The sequence below is a fragment of the Channa argus genome, chromosome 13 (genome assembly GCF_033026475.1).
Source record: "Channa argus isolate prfri chromosome 13, Channa argus male v1.0, whole genome shotgun sequence".
Taxonomy (NCBI): Eukaryota; Metazoa; Chordata; class Actinopteri; order Anabantiformes; family Channidae; genus Channa; species Channa argus.
This window is the reverse complement of record NC_090209.1, coordinates 20,029,053-20,044,761: the sequence shown is the minus strand read 5'-3', so window position 1 is coordinate 20,044,761 and position 15,709 is coordinate 20,029,053. Positions and strand designations below refer to the sequence as shown.

General features: G+C 39.3%; 1 protein-coding gene across 3 annotated transcripts in view; it reads left to right on the top strand.

The window, feature by feature from the left end:
- The first annotated feature begins 1,101 nt into the window (after positions 1-1,101).
- ttll10 (tubulin tyrosine ligase-like family, member 10) overlaps positions 1,102-15,709 on the top strand; it is a 23,441-nt gene continuing 8,833 nt past the window's right edge. For 2 of the 3 annotated variants that reach the window (XM_067526839.1, XM_067526836.1), the window contains exon 1: positions 1,102-1,402. The gene's annotated coding sequence lies outside the window, so the exon portion shown is untranslated. The remainder of the gene's footprint in view (positions 1,403-15,709) is intronic. The other variant, XM_067526838.1, reaches the window with a different exon arrangement.

Here is a 15,709-nt window from a genome sequence, read left to right as displayed (position 1 = left end):
AACTCGCTTTCCATGGCAGAATTTGACTTAACATAGAGCTTGTCTTTGAATGTAAAGGTAAAATTGTTTAATTGGTGGATAATGGGGGATTTTAATGTAGTGTGTAGTGTGTTTTACATCTCACAGATTCAAACAATTACCTTCGTCCATCTTTGCCAACATAGTTCTGCAGCAACCTGTGCCACGCCCCACTGTAACAGGATACAGTTCTGGCATTGTGCTCATTGTTGAGAGACTAATCCCGACAATTACACCTCGAGACCAAAAGTGGCTGCCTTGCCCAGCATCCAGCCAAGCCGTGGCCAGGCTTTGGATTAGGCCCCTGTATGCCCCTGGGGCCCAAAAGCCCCACCAGCCTCCTTGTGGCTGCTCCCCCAACTCCCATTGCTTAGGCTGACCTCAAAATGCTGATGTGTCCTTCTCAAGTTTTACTCACCTGCACTTTGTTCACCTGTTGCTCTCGCTGTAATTCATCCGGGTTATTGTTAGGACAAAAAAAGGTGTGTGAACACAAAGAGAGGCAGAAGGAAGACATGAGAGCAAAGGGCAGGTATTTCAGGTTATGGCGGGCTTATACAACTAGGTAAAGGTTTATGCACTTGATATCTCACAGATACATGTTTTTGAATATTCGGCCTCTGGGATTTGTCGGTCCTCATCGTTTATTTTCTCTGCTCGTACAGGACGAGTGTGTTTGTCAGTTGAGGATGACGGTAATTTAGCTGTTATCTGTGTTGTAGGAACATAGGAGGTTGTTCCCACAGAAGCTTGAGCTGACATCATTAAAAAACACACACACACACACACACACACCCACACACACACACACACACACAACAAGGTACCTGGGGGCTGCTGGGGAGGGCGGAGGTGAGCGAACCCGTGAGGTAGGAGGCAGAGGGTAGGAGGGTGATGGTGGGGGGAGGTTTTGTCTCAAAAACTATTGGCTAAAGACACTACAGCGGACACACCTGTGAGCGCCAGAGGCTAAGGAGATTGGCTGCGACCTGAAAATTACACCTGTGGGGGAAAAGGGGAGGAGGGGGGAGTCAGGCTACATGTAAACCAAGCCCTTTACAAATTCAGCCTCTGTCTTCTTGAAGAGCTTATCCACCTAACACCGCCGACAAGTGCTCCACGAAGAAAACAGGTTTTGCTCTGGTAGCAGGAAGATAGCTGACGCGCATCAAACCGGTTGGTTCGGCTGCGGAGTTTGTGTACGGCTGCATCTACCTGAAAGGAACGGCTTCTTTTCTTTTCCTAACCGCCACTCTAGAGGTCGACTGTCCTTCAGCAGGAGCAGGAAAGAGGTAGACTAGCCAAAGGGGCGTCAAGAGCGCTCATACAATGGTGCCTCTTGTCTTGGTTTCTGGCTTCGGTGACCACGCCTGGGAAAGACGGGGTAAATTCACAATTGTGATCAATTCTTTGTCTTCATTCTCCATCTTTAAGACGAGCTGTCGTCATAACCTGTTGCTCAGCGACAGCATAGTTAAAACTTTAAGGGATGTTTGCTCATCGGCTAAGATCAGGAAATGTGCGGCAAACAAATTAGATCATCGTGCGAAGCCCTCGGCAATTGTGTGCCGATATAGCAGGGTTTAGGTAGTTTCGATGGGAAGCGAAAATAATGTGTATCAAATTCCAGCTCCATTTAACCAGAGAGAAAGAAGAGGAAACAATAGAAGCCAACGCTCATTCCTAAACTGGACAGACCAGTTGGGGCAGGTAGAGGCAAACTGCCAGACTTGTCAAAGGATATGAGGAAAGATCCTGACTCCTTCTTTTAGAGCGTTACAATGTGCCTTACAAGCGGACATCCACGGCATTACGGTATGAAACAGCTTTCCAAATTAAAGTACTAATAGTATAATACTTTATTAGTTTTATACTAGTTTAACAATTTATGTTGTTAAATATTAATTGTACAAGTTCAGAACTCATTTGGCAACTTTTTTTCTACAACCTGTTGAATTATGAATTGTCTGGTTGGTTATGTTGTCAGGTATTCTCTAGAGATTTAATCTCCAGAGTAGAACTGTTGGTGCTTTTGCTGTTTAAGCTTTTTAACATACAGACTTTAGTGAACGCTGCCTTTTTGTCAACTTTTCGTATTGAAAAAGGGGAAGTCTCTCATGAGGTTGATGTGTGTCGAGTGTAAAATGTCTGCTCATCCTTGCCTCTGAGGTTTGGCTGCAAGTTGAGACAAACAACAGCGATGGACTTATCAGAGCAGAGAATTTCCACTGGATAGAACACAAACGTACAGTCTGGGAAGGAGAAGGGAAAATGGAGGAAGCATGTCGACCGCATACTGTAGAGCGGCGGCTGTAGTTTGAGGTGGAAGTTTGTGATTGGTGGAAGGAGAAACATTTGTTCATTTCTTTCATACACCTGAATAGCGTCAAGTCACATGGGTGCCAGTCACTGTGCTAGTGTGTGGCAACAGGGCGGGAAGTTCAGAGTAGAGTTTCAACTAAAAAAAATTACATTTAATGATTGGCAAGCGAGATGAAATGGTAGACTGACTTGATGTTTGTGCGTGTTTGAGCCATAGGGTTGAAACGAAAGGAAACGGTAGCTCTTGGTGAAAGGTTAAACTGGGTTAAAGCTGCATTTGGATTCACTTGATGCCAATGACACTGCATTACAGGCCCGAGCCATTTTTAAAAGCTAAAGCTGCAATATTTTAAAGTTCAAAGAATGCTGTTCACTATTTTCATGGAGGAGCCACCACAATTAGGTGACATTTTTCAAGATAATAGGTAAAAAAAATTATTAATTATTTTTACCATTATTGAACATTTAACAGATGCAATAGTAGTACTTGTGCCTTCAGGGAGGGGACAACATACAAATATGAAACTAGACATGTAAGTACAGGTAATATTAATTATAATCACTCTTACAGTTTTTTTTTTTTTTTTTTTTTAAACACATTCAGGATGAGTAAAGAGGACAGGTGCATAGCTAAATGAAAATAAAGGTCCAAATTACTTCTGATAATCAAATACTTTAAATATTTTTTTTTTGGATTTAAAAAATCCAAAAAAATTCAAAACAGAAATATGAAATGGCTCCTAGCTTGGGGGAGGAGGGAGTACAGTATACATTAAGAAGCCAAGTAGCTGTAGAGGCACAGGAAGAAGAGCAGTATCATGACCTAACTACAACAGTCACCGAATGCTCCTCAGCAGTCTGAAGGCCCTGTTAGGTGGCGCTGAAGTAAGGTCAGGAGTTAAATAAGGTTTTAGATTTCCTTGCCATTGTTTTCTCACAAAGACTGGGACTATTGATTAAGGGCCAGGCCAGTTTACCTATCGGGTTGTTCACTTCACAGCAGAGTCACATTCCAGCACAGGGGGCAGAGTTACCTGATCACGCCTCCGACTTCCAACAGACAGAAGGTGTAGGCAGCTGTTAGCGGTAAACTCCAACTGCACGAAGAACCAGGAACAATGGCAAAAAAACTCGGCAGTATATAACAATGAATAGGAGGAGAAATGGAAATACTTGGACCAATGGGAGATAAACTGACAGGACGTTTAATGGACGAAAGATTTGTTTAAATATTCGACAGGTAACATAGGACATGGTCTACTTTGATCAGGTACTGTTACTTTCATTGCTTGTTTCTAGTAGCTAGAATTTTCTGGGCTAATCTTTTTTCCCACTCTTTCTTTCTCTCTCTCACTATATTCTTCCTCAGAGGGGCCTGCAGCACTGGTTTATAATGCTGATGATTAACTAAATAGAGTCTGGGAGAGCAGGTCTGCTTGGCTTTCTCATTTCATGGGGCCTGGCTGACCGAGAGGAAGACGGAGCATTCTCAGGCAGAGGGCTGGAAATTCAAGATCTTTTTTCTTTTTCTGCCCCTCCCTCACTTTACTTTGGTTTTGTTACATTCTTTCCTTGGGGTACCTTTCATGACGGTAAGGTTACAGGTGTATTCTCCATTTTCCTTCTCCACCTTCTTTCCCCGAACCTTTTCCCTCCCTTAACACTCTCTTTTCTTTCTCTCTTCTTCTCCCTCCCCCTCTCTCTAGTGTGCTCCACTTTTGCATTGCTTGCAGGATAACCGGAGACCTGTTCTTTCCTAATGGGCAAAATATTTTATTTTTACAATTTGGTTTCTGTAGAGAGGCATTTTTGAATGATTTCAGAAGGGCTTCTAACATTAGGAGAAGAACTAATACTATTTTTTTTAGCCAGATCTTTTTTTAAAGAAAAAGGGGAACTCTCCATCACTGACAATCATGTTATTTCATAAAGCACAATATGTAACTTATTCAACTGTAATGCTACTATAGGACAGTTTGATGGATGAGTGGATAAACTACTTCTTGTTTAATTAAGAGAATAATTATGATCATTACAAAGTCAGGGTGTGAGTATTTCACGCGCTCTACCTGTGAATGATCCATGTTATTCAGTAAACGAGGGTTGTTGTGACCTTCTGCATACACAGCGTCTGCTCAGGTCGTGCTGAGTAGCATTCCATCAGCCTTTCATCACTCAGCAAACACAAAGACAATGGGCTGATAGGTCCACCAATGGAAACCAGAAAAGAAAAATTAGCTTTTTCTTTCTTCTATTCCACAAAACATCTGTTGAAAAGGATGTGACAACGGTATCTTATATTGCCACATAACAAAAAACAGCTAAGCTGGTTCCAGTGTAGTGTGATGTTCAACAGAAACAGCTCCCTGAGGCCTCCGGGTGACATTCTGGATTAAACGTACAGGACATGTTTGAAATTAGTAACTGCCATGTTTTGTGTGTCAAGCAGCCACTCCAAGCTTGCATAGATTTTAGACTAGCTGGAACAGGTTTGGGCAATCATTAACAACCACTGTGGCCCACTCTTCTGTGACACTGAGTTTAAACGAAAAACCCCAACCACAAAAAAGGCTCTGCAATTATACTATGGAGAGGTGGTCTCCAAATATGGACTTCCCCGGCTTCTATTTACAATGCTATTTTTGGGCTCACTTCGTTACAACTTTGCTACAGTAAAACTACAAAGCCTAACTAATTTAGTATTACAGTGTAGACTGAGCACTTAGCATGCATCTGATTTCCCCTTTTTCTTTTACACAAAGAGGTTTGGTGGCCTAATCACACACACACATTCATTCATTAACCTTTAATTACATTACCTGGTATCACATCATGTTTTACAACCAAAATTTATTCCAAGTAAGTAAGTAAGCACTGTTCGTTGTTTCCAGATGTTTCATGTTTGGGTGATTATCTCCATCTTACGAGGCAGCATTGGATATCATCACTTTTTCTAATACTGCCTGGTAATGATGATGATAGTCATCTGGAGACTTCAACCAGAAAAAAACATTTTAGCAATGTTAGCAACAATGCGCTCCAGGCTTTAGGAGCAGGGGGCACCATGATCGGCTCAAATACTTGAGCAGCAGCAGAAATGGCTCTCAGGATCCATCTTACCTGACAGTGCTGGATTGTACAACTGTTGTTCTAACACTGTCTGGTAACGATGTTTTCTGGGTGACTGAGAACATCAATTGTTGTTTTGTGGCTTAAATGTTATCTTTATATCCAAAAAATGTTAACAGCCTTTTGTAAATTTCTACAAAAGACTCCTTGGTTGTTGAAGGGTAAACTTAATAAGCAGGTTCGGCTGTGTCTCGTCACATAAATAGAAAATAATTTTTTACTATGAGGTTAATTCCAAGAAATGGTTAGCTGTCTTCTATTTAGCATGAACTTATCTTTATAGTTGTCTCAGGCCATTAAGAATGTCGATCAGCCAAAACTAAATAGTACATGTACAGGCGCTGACAGATTAGCTTCTGTGAAAATATATAAACATTAATATGTGAGCCTTTTATTTAAAAAAAAAATAGTTTGAGAAATGGATTCCTGTTAGGAAGAGTAGATCTTTAATGCAGTAATATCCCTAAAGGTCACCCTTTTTTTCCCTTCTTACTTTACTTCCCTGTCCTTTTTTACTTTTATGGCAACCCCACCCCACCCAGGTTAAAGAATAGCAGTCGGTTGATGGTTCCACCGGTCCTGCAGGGCCTGCTATTTCCTTGTTCCCTCCCCGGAACAGCATTGGTCTTTGTGTTTTGTGGCAGTGATTGGTCCAACTAGCCTTACCTGCGTGGCACATCCTGAAACTGACATATGAGCTCACCTGAGAACATTTTACTGGTACAAAAACAGCTTCTGACGCGGCAGCCTCCTCCCAGGCTTTTATCGACAGAAAGACAATTAAGCGATACCTCAATCCTTTAGGTAAACACAAAATGAAGTTGCTACAGCAAAAGTAGATTTTAGGTGTGTAAAAATGTAAAACCGTGTTGATTTTAAAAACTGAAGATTAAATGTAATTTAAGTGAAGACAGAAATGTGACTTTAATGGGTACAGCTTTTAAACAGACATAAAGAACAAAGACAAATAATAGACATGGGGCAACCAGAAACCTAATGTTGGTTTAAGGAGGGAGAATTACCCCGCAAATACAGTGCCACACCTTTATTTGCCCACCCAGCACTATTATCCAAGCCACAGAAACATGAAATGGCTTTTTCCCAGTTATCTGTTTTCTTTGTGCTGGCGTCACATATTTGTGTATTAACGTAATAATGTAGAAAGATTGAAACAGTAAGAGCTCACCCGGCTTACTTTGCTTCTCTCCTTGGTCTGTTTACTCATGGCTTTTATGCTCTCTCTCTGCATGCTCAGTCAATTTAAATGTACAAATAAATGACAGTAGAGTGTAGTGTATGCAGAATGTGTGATTGCAACAAAAGAGGAACTGCTGATTTCAGACTGTTGCTGCTATACTGTTTTGTTTCCTCTAGCTGTCTTCTTCCTCTTTGCACAGGTGAAAGCTCAGAGGTCATCCTTCCAGCCTGTTGATAGATGTCTTACCAGACATGGTTAGATGTAATTATTGGTGTCTAATACTGTCTGGTAATGCCGTCCATTAAATGGCATTACCTTCTGCTCTCTTGCTTCCCTTCTCTTGCTCTCGTGCATCTGACATGCAGTGTACTGACCAAGGACAGTCAAGGGAAGCACATCAACATATTTAAGTAGTGTCGGATGGTGATCACTATGGAACTATGATCCTTGCACTGGAAGATTGATTGATTTTTGGGGGTTTCTTCCATGTGACTTGAGTCAGAGTTTCTTCACTGTGCAGCAGTCCAGGATTCATTTGCAGATTAAATAAGTTTCTAGCAGGGATTTTAATGACTTTGCCATGTAAGTGTCATAATATTATAGAAAATACTATCACCTTTATCTGTTTAAAGATCTGCTTTGCTGTAGTAGCTGAATTCCTTCTAGGAACCTGGCCTTTTTCCAACCTAAGTTGAACAATGTGCTCAGTTTTTGGAACTTCATTATCTATGACATACTCTGCACATACTGTTAACTGGATTTATCATGATTATGGTGTTATGTAATGTCCACAAAAAGATTAAATAAAGTGGGATTGAATTTTAAATGTCTCTCTTGGTCATTTTCTCTACGTTTCCAGAGTCAGTGTTTTTAACCATTTATCCAGATCTCCTGTGCTTTGGCCCTTTGTAGCAGTTTTTCTGTTAATAGTGAACTCTTCCCTCGACCAGACCGGAATGCCAAGGCCCAGTCAGGTGTGGATCAGGTTACCACTGAACAGAGCTTCTTTTTAAATGCCTCAATTTACCCATGAGGTCCCCCCCATCAGCTTAGCCCTCATTGTGTCCTACTCTGTGGCAGTACACAGTTGGCTAGCTTGATAAACTGAGAAGCAAAAGGAGTATTTCACTGCCAGGTCCTGTGGAGCTTACAGTAGTACTGAAATCTATACACTTAGTCAATTTGGTCACTGGTGACATTGTGCTGACTTAAAGGGGAAGGTTTTATTTAGCATGGGTCTCTCCGATAGCTTGGTGATGGTGTTTAATTAGGCCTAGTAGCTCAGGAGTTCAGTTGACCAGATAAACACAGCGCTGATTTTATCACTTGGAACACAAACAGAAAAACCATTTAGAGGTTTAACATAGCAGGCTCTAGGCCTCATTTATCTCTTAAAAAGGGGGGGCTATAGTTCATGATTTTCATATTGGAGCTCAATAAATGAGCAGAGGGGAAGAGCTTATTAGTCCCACAAACCAGGACATCCAAAAGTGTGTTTTAATTTATTCGATGAGGGAAATATTTGTAGTAAACTCTGTATGTGAAATTTTGCTTACTAGCATTGTCAGCCTATTTCATGTTTGATTTATCATTTAACTGATGAGCAAAACAAACTCCAGAGGTTGTAGAAGTACACACAGAATTAAATATAAAGTAAAGGTACATATACCTAGTTAAAAAGGTTCTCTAATACACAGCCTCTAAAACTTACTTAAAGTCCAAAAGTACTAACTAATTATTGTAAACAACTAGATATGTTCCACAAACTTACTAAGGTGAGAAATACGGCCAAGAAATGTTGTAGTAATTTATATATATAAAATATAAAAAATATATAAAAAAGGGCCTGCATTGATGACCATCAGCATTAGTTGATGTGCAACAAAAACAACAAGCTGGTTAAGGTGGAGCTGATTCTAAGTACTTTATGTGCTGTCAAAGGTTAATCCATAAAAAAACATAATAATTCCTTTGTTGATTATATTTTGTATTAATATACATCTGCAAAAAGTAACAAGCACCAACAGATTAAAACTGGTGACTTTAAAGTACAATATTTATATGTACAGGAGTAAATGTTAAAGCAACATACAATTGGAATACTCCAGTAAAGTCCAAGTACTTCACTACTTGTTTTTTTATTTAGTTTTTTTTCCTATATGATCATAACCCCTTTGATTACTGGGGTGTTATGTAAAACCTATACCAATGGAGAATCAAATCCCGAAGATGACCCCATTAATCTCTGTTAGCATCCACAGTAAAGTCACATTCAAAAGTCAAAAGTCAGTCGCAGTCAAAAGGGAAAAGTTGCATCTACAGACATTTTGCCTTATCATTCTCTGTGTAGGCCACAGATATGCTACGAGTATGCTCATATATTTCTTTTAATATCAGGTAGGTAATATAATGTCTGTTTGTTCAGGTTTAACAGGTTTTTGTTATGGAAGACACTCTGACATGTCACACTATGAAAACATACAATAAACAATTAGATTATTATTGGCTGAATTTAGCTTCAGGATCCTGGTATTGTGCATGCTGGCTCATTGTCATGGCCTATTGGAGGCCACCTAATATTAGTAATACATGTACTTCTCCTATTACAGTATGTGCAACTGTTAAAGTTTTACCGTTTTATTCTACTTCAGTAGGGGTGAATGAAATGGATGTGTGTTATTGGCTTCACACTTAATGTGTACCAAGCTATCTTCAAACAGCTATATTACAAATAAGTGGATGATAAACAAATTGTGCATTTTGTTTTTTTACAACAAGTTCTAAGCATACAATAAAGTACCAATTTAAAATGTAGGTTTTAAAAGAGTAAAAAATATTCCACTTCACATTATTCAGTTGGGGTACTACTAACACACATAGGCAGACATAGCAGAGAGGGTGACTCCTTACTAGTATTAGTAATAAGCAAAAACATGTACTTATGGAAAGATTTGTTTCTCACAATAGCAGAACAAATCATAAACTACTGTAAATGTCTTTTCATCGGTTAAATAATTTTACCTATTAAGTAAAACAGCACTTTAAATAATTATATCCTTCCATCTATTATGTTACGTGCTTATCCTAATCAGGGTCACAGGGTGCAACAACCTATCTCAGCTGTTATTGGGCGAGAGGTGGGGTACACCCTCGACAGGTCACCAGTCTATCTCAGGGCCAACACAGAGAGATATTCACAGACAGACAACCAATGTATGCAAACATACACATCTATGGGCAATTTAGAGTTACACACTAACCTAAAGTGCATGTATTTGGACTGTGGGAGATGGCAGATGGATTAGAATCAGGGACTTTCTAGCCTTGAGGCGGCAGTGCCAACCCCACCCCCACTGTGCCCACTACAAATAATTATTAATTAATTCATTAATAAAATAATTTTGCTCCAAATATATTCTTGTATCTCACCAAATGGTCAAATTGTTTACTTTGAGAATGAAAGGGTTTTACAATGCAGCAAGTAGAGACTCTAAAGTTACGACATGTATTGTAAAACAACCACTTCAAAAACTGGAGGTAACTGTAATTAGTTACTTCCCCCCTTGGTGACGCCACACCACTGAATCACATTCCTGACTGGCAGCGAGCCTGTAGAGAATTCCTGCACTGGTCTGTGCATGCTTGGTGCAGTCAGACCAGATTCCTGCACCACTGCTGGCTGTGGATTCACTTAACTATGCTTATCACTGGGGTGGAACAGAAGCACAACAGAGGCTAAACGGCTGTGACATACGTGCAAGTGTGCTGACGTACATCAGAACTAAAGCTGTCTTGTGACACCAGACACCTGTGTGTGCAGGGAACTTCTTTAAAAGGGAGTGAGACGATATATTTATAACTAATACAACCAATATAACAGCTAAAATGCGGCACCTGGGAGAAACTCCAGTTCTGAGGTCAACAGCGTGGTCAAATACAAAGGTACAGCAGGAGTATCCTGAAGCAGCACAACAATCTCCCTGTGCTCCTCATACTTACATACAGTACCTATTTGGCCATTTTCAGATGTGTTAAGATACAATGTTATAAACATTATTATCTAATTGTATTTCTCTTTCAGTCCTAGACAATGTCAGGCTAATAAAAACAACAAAAAAACCCACAACCCATCTCTATTAGAAAATGTCCTCAGATGTGATGTGTGGGAGGCATAAATAATACTGAAATATGAGCAAGAAAAAAAATCTGTTATCCGTCAAGGTTTCAGCACAGTGTGACCGTTTGTCTTATTTCCATCTTTTGTGCTCAGCCCATTTCTGGTCTATTGAAAAGGCATTAAGGGCAACACAATGGTGCCTTAATGACTCACAATGTCACAATTGTATTGCACCATAATCAAACAGTCACTGTCAGCTCAGTCTCTTAACAGAAGAATGTAAAATAAAAGCTGCCAGGAAGAGACATATGAGATGTTATTTATGCACTGTGTGAGACTGGGCAGTCTATTACAGGTAATCACATAAAACTGGAGAGTTTTTGCTTTTTACTTACCAAGGAATTTGAGGTGGTGGTCCTCGTGTTAAAGTTATCAACTTTGTTCTGCTTTTCTGTTCTCCTTTTTATTTTCCATCCTAGAAAAAACAGGTTTCTTTCATTATTGAAAACATTATGTCAGCTGTACCTGTTCATCTACTATTGCCCTCTTTTTTGCTTAAGCATTGTCTGTAATACTGTACAATACAAATTATACAAAGTATGTCTACTCTGGGGTAATGATACTTTTACTTAAGTAGAAAATACTAATACTTGTGTATTTCCTCCACCACTGAGATGGCAAATAAAATGTTTTCACTTCCTGTCGCTTTACAGCTATTCCAAACTAAGCAGTTGTAATATTTGTCAACCAAGCACTTACTTTTACTTTTACACCAGGGGAAAAAAATGTGATACTTTTTGTTACAGTACATTTATCTGTATTGTAGCTGTACTTCCTTTGCAGATGCAGATTCTTAATACAGAAATTAACCATCTAATAAACTACGATGAATAATTTATCACCTGTTTCGACATGTAGAGGGGTACTTTTTAAGGCAAGTACTTGCAATTTTACCTGAGCGCCTCTGGGCGTCTAATATCGCTGCACTTGGAGTTAATTACAATTAGCTACACCTGTGCTCGCTGCCTGACATGAGCTTCAGTAGCTGCTGGAAAAGAACTGTGAATGTGGCCTCCTTCAAAACAATGAAACGTTAGCGTAGCTAGCTAGCTAGCAGCCACGAGCGTATATTAGAAATCTTGACCCGAACACAAGCAGCGTTGATGTAGTTACAGAAATATGTTACTTAGTAGTCACTAGCCTTTTTGCTTGCACTGTTTTTGTTTTGTTTTGTTTGTTTGTATCACTTATACTGTCATGAAGCGGCAAGCTAATCCCGACACAGCCCGTGTTATTAATTGGAAGAGCTGCTCTCCCCGTTTCAGACGTGTTGCTTCGGTTCAACTCGCGCCACCTAGAGAAACCATCCGTAGGTACTGCAGCAATTTAAGGACTAAAACCAAAGTATTATACTTGCCAGATGTAGATAATTTAAAAAACTATGAACGGCCTGGGTTTGCAAGTGAATGATGTGGTAACGTTAGACCCGTGAGTTATGGCGTTACGCTGAACCATCAGGGTGGATGCCTGCTTAGTTAGGTGTCACGTTAGGGCGTGAGTTCATTTTCGCTGACATTTTTCAAACCACAGAAATTGAGCGATGGTTCGCTTTTGGTAAGTTTTATGTTGGCGTGTAGCTGTTTGCTTGTTTTGGTCAACTACACCTAAAATAAAATTGCAGCACACAGCTACTTAAGCTAGTAGCTGGTTTAGGCTAACGCTGACAAAGTAACTGCTGTCCATCAAACAGATGTTAAATTAGCTATTAGAATTAAAAACAAAACACATCACATAACAATTATTACAGAAGAACAACTAAATGGATGAAAAGAAGTAGACATTAAAACATATCTTGGAATTGTCCTGTCATGTTATTTTGGTGTGTTTGGAAGTAAAGGGTGTGAGGTAAAGTTGTGTACATAAACAAACCTAAGTACTTTAAAGGCATTAGTACACTTGCCTGTGTGTTTCTAATATGCTCCTGCTTTCATTTCGTACATTCATTCTGCAGAGTTGGCTGCGATGCCTTTACAACAGCTGGTAAATTTCCATAGTAACTGCTTTCTGAGTAAATATGGAAATGTTATTGCCTACAACAAAGAGAGTGTATGAGAAATACTGAGTTTTCATGTTGTAAGAATGTATGTCACTTTACAGAGCTGAAAAGATGACTTATGGTTTATTTTAAGTTTATTGCAAGTTTTCTGAAATAGCACCTCTCTTGTTGCCCTCTATACACAAACTCTACTGCTCTCTTCTGTCTGTACTGCTTTCTGTGTGGCATTCCCACTGTGTATTTTCATAGTTCTAAAGGGTGTTCTAGGAGGTTTCCATCTGTATGTCTCACACACACACGAAAAAAAAAAAAAAACAAGGCGCCAAACATGCTTTTCTGCATTTAGAAGATAGAAGCTCAGCTGGACGGGGGTCATGTCTGTGGTCACTCATTTCTTCAACCGCCTTATGATTGTGGTACAGTAAATTCCAAATCTTCATGGAGTACAGACTTAAGAGTCATGCTAGTTAAAATCGCATCTTTTCCCCATGTTATTATACTTGGCAGGCATTTATGATGCTGGCATCACTCAGCTAATTTATTTGACAGCAGTTTGTGATGATTAATCATTATAAGAAGATTAAAGTGGATCTGAGAATGTTAACTCTTAACTACATTTTGATTTACTACTTTTAGTATTATAGGCCTGTGGAAGTATTCAGTGAGCACAAATACCACACATACACTTAAATAATTTTAAAAACCGTAAAGATTAGTTTGAAGGCTGTACTGACAGGACTTATATGGCCTTAAGAAACAGCTGTTTAAGATATGACATTTGAATATTGCAACACCTACAATTTCCCATCTTAACGTTAGTCTGGGTGAAATTTGATGTTTTTGTTGTTTCTACACTTCATTTATCACCTCTGTTTTACCAGTGTAATTTTATAAGAACATCATTAATAGCAAGAGAGCGACTCCTTTCCTTCCACTATAACATCTTGACAAGGAGATTCCGTCCAAATAATGGGTTGTGTAGGGACACCATTGCTGCAGGCTACATCCCTGTAATTGCCAAGCACTTCCTGGTACAGATGGCAGTTGAGATGACATGGGAATGGGCGAGTCTCCAAAAACACACGCCTTATGGTGTCACTGCCCTGAGACAGACAGGCAGGCAGGCAGGCACACACTCATATTTACATCTCAGGTAATGCTATACATTATACATGAATATATAGAATATGCGTAGTTTCTTTGATTAGATACAATATCCTGTTTGTGAAAACTCACTTGTTTTCTGTGGAAAATCTATTGATTTTTTTTTTAAACAGATTTAAGTACTGTTAGTGTGACTAATAGTAGCTACCAGGGGAGTCCCACCTGCAGAAATTACACAGTTCACAGTTCATTATCACAAGTAAAAGAAGATGTAAAAGTTGAAAATGTCACATTTCTGCCCACACAACAGTATTTGATTAATGGAATTCAAAGTTATTAATTACCATTTTAATCATGAAATACAGTATGTAGTGCAAAAACATTGTTGGCCAATAAATTATATATACATTTCAACATTTCAGATATACTGTACACAACACAGACACAGCTCTTGGCAGATGGTGAACCATGAGGTTGACACGGCTGTAAAACAAGCCTGTTCTCTTTGTCCACCTACGCAGTACTTTGCACAGCATGTCTATCAGATGGCAGCTCTTTATCAAGGTGTGGCTGACATTGGCTCAACACAAAGCTCTGTTAAACAGGAATATAGAAGACCTGCTTCTAATAATTGGGGTGGTGTGACTAAACCTGAATCATTGCCAAGTAGCTCTCTCTTATCGCTGCCATTTTGCTCGGAGACCTACGTTAAATGGTACATTTACAGCCATATGTGTGTTAATGACTCAAATGACAAATGAGTCTGGTGATTTCTGGCTTGTAAAATCAGTCATGCATAACATGTGCGGCAACAAATGCTACAGACAGGGTGTGATAGCAACTGCAGTATGTATTTATTTAAACCATGAACCATAAAGGAAGCCATGAAAGAGGAAACTTATTTATTGGGTTTGTTTAAGTGCATCACACAATTACAAGCTGACCAAAGTCATGTGGTAGTTGAACCGAATCAAACTTCAACCATGCACTTTCTTCTTCTTTCCCTTATACCCACAAAGCCTTGCACTTTAGGGGACTGTTCCCATTTTGTTGGTAACTTTTCTGAAAACAGAAATTTTGACCTAAATCTATGTCTAAATGTATCCTTAAAACTGCAAGTGCACTTAATCTAAATTGGTGTGAGATATATGCGATGCTCATGGTTACCCTTCTGTATGTCTAATTATACTGTTGCATGGATGCTGGTTCTAAGAGGCACCCATCCCTGTCAATTATCAGGCTGTTGGGAGGAAGAGGGGAGCTTATGCATAATTGCCAACTGTGGCTGGTCCTGGGTGTTTCCTTCTGAGTCAAATCACTGAGACAGAAGGTGATTAGTGGATTTTCCATGTGAGCAGACAACTACTACATTGCTCAACTGCATACTTGCTGCTGGATTTGGTACTAGACAATATGATGTCTGCCATATAAACCAATGATTTAAGTTATTATTAAGCTAAATGTTTTAATTAATTAATGTTCACATTAAAATGCTTTTTGAATGTAGAAATAATTTTGATGTTTTGTGCTTTAGTTAATTATCCCCATTAAAATCTTCTCACTGAAACTTATAGGAGATGCTGTTTCAAGCTTGAATAAATAAATAATGGCTTTACAGTTTATTGGTGCTATAGATATGGTGCAGCACAAACAGTTTACTAATGTAAGATGCAGGAAGTGGAACCATTTTCACTTGAAAAACAAAAGTCATTTTACCCCCTTTGTGTTGCAAATATGATTGACACTCTGTTATCATGTTACCATA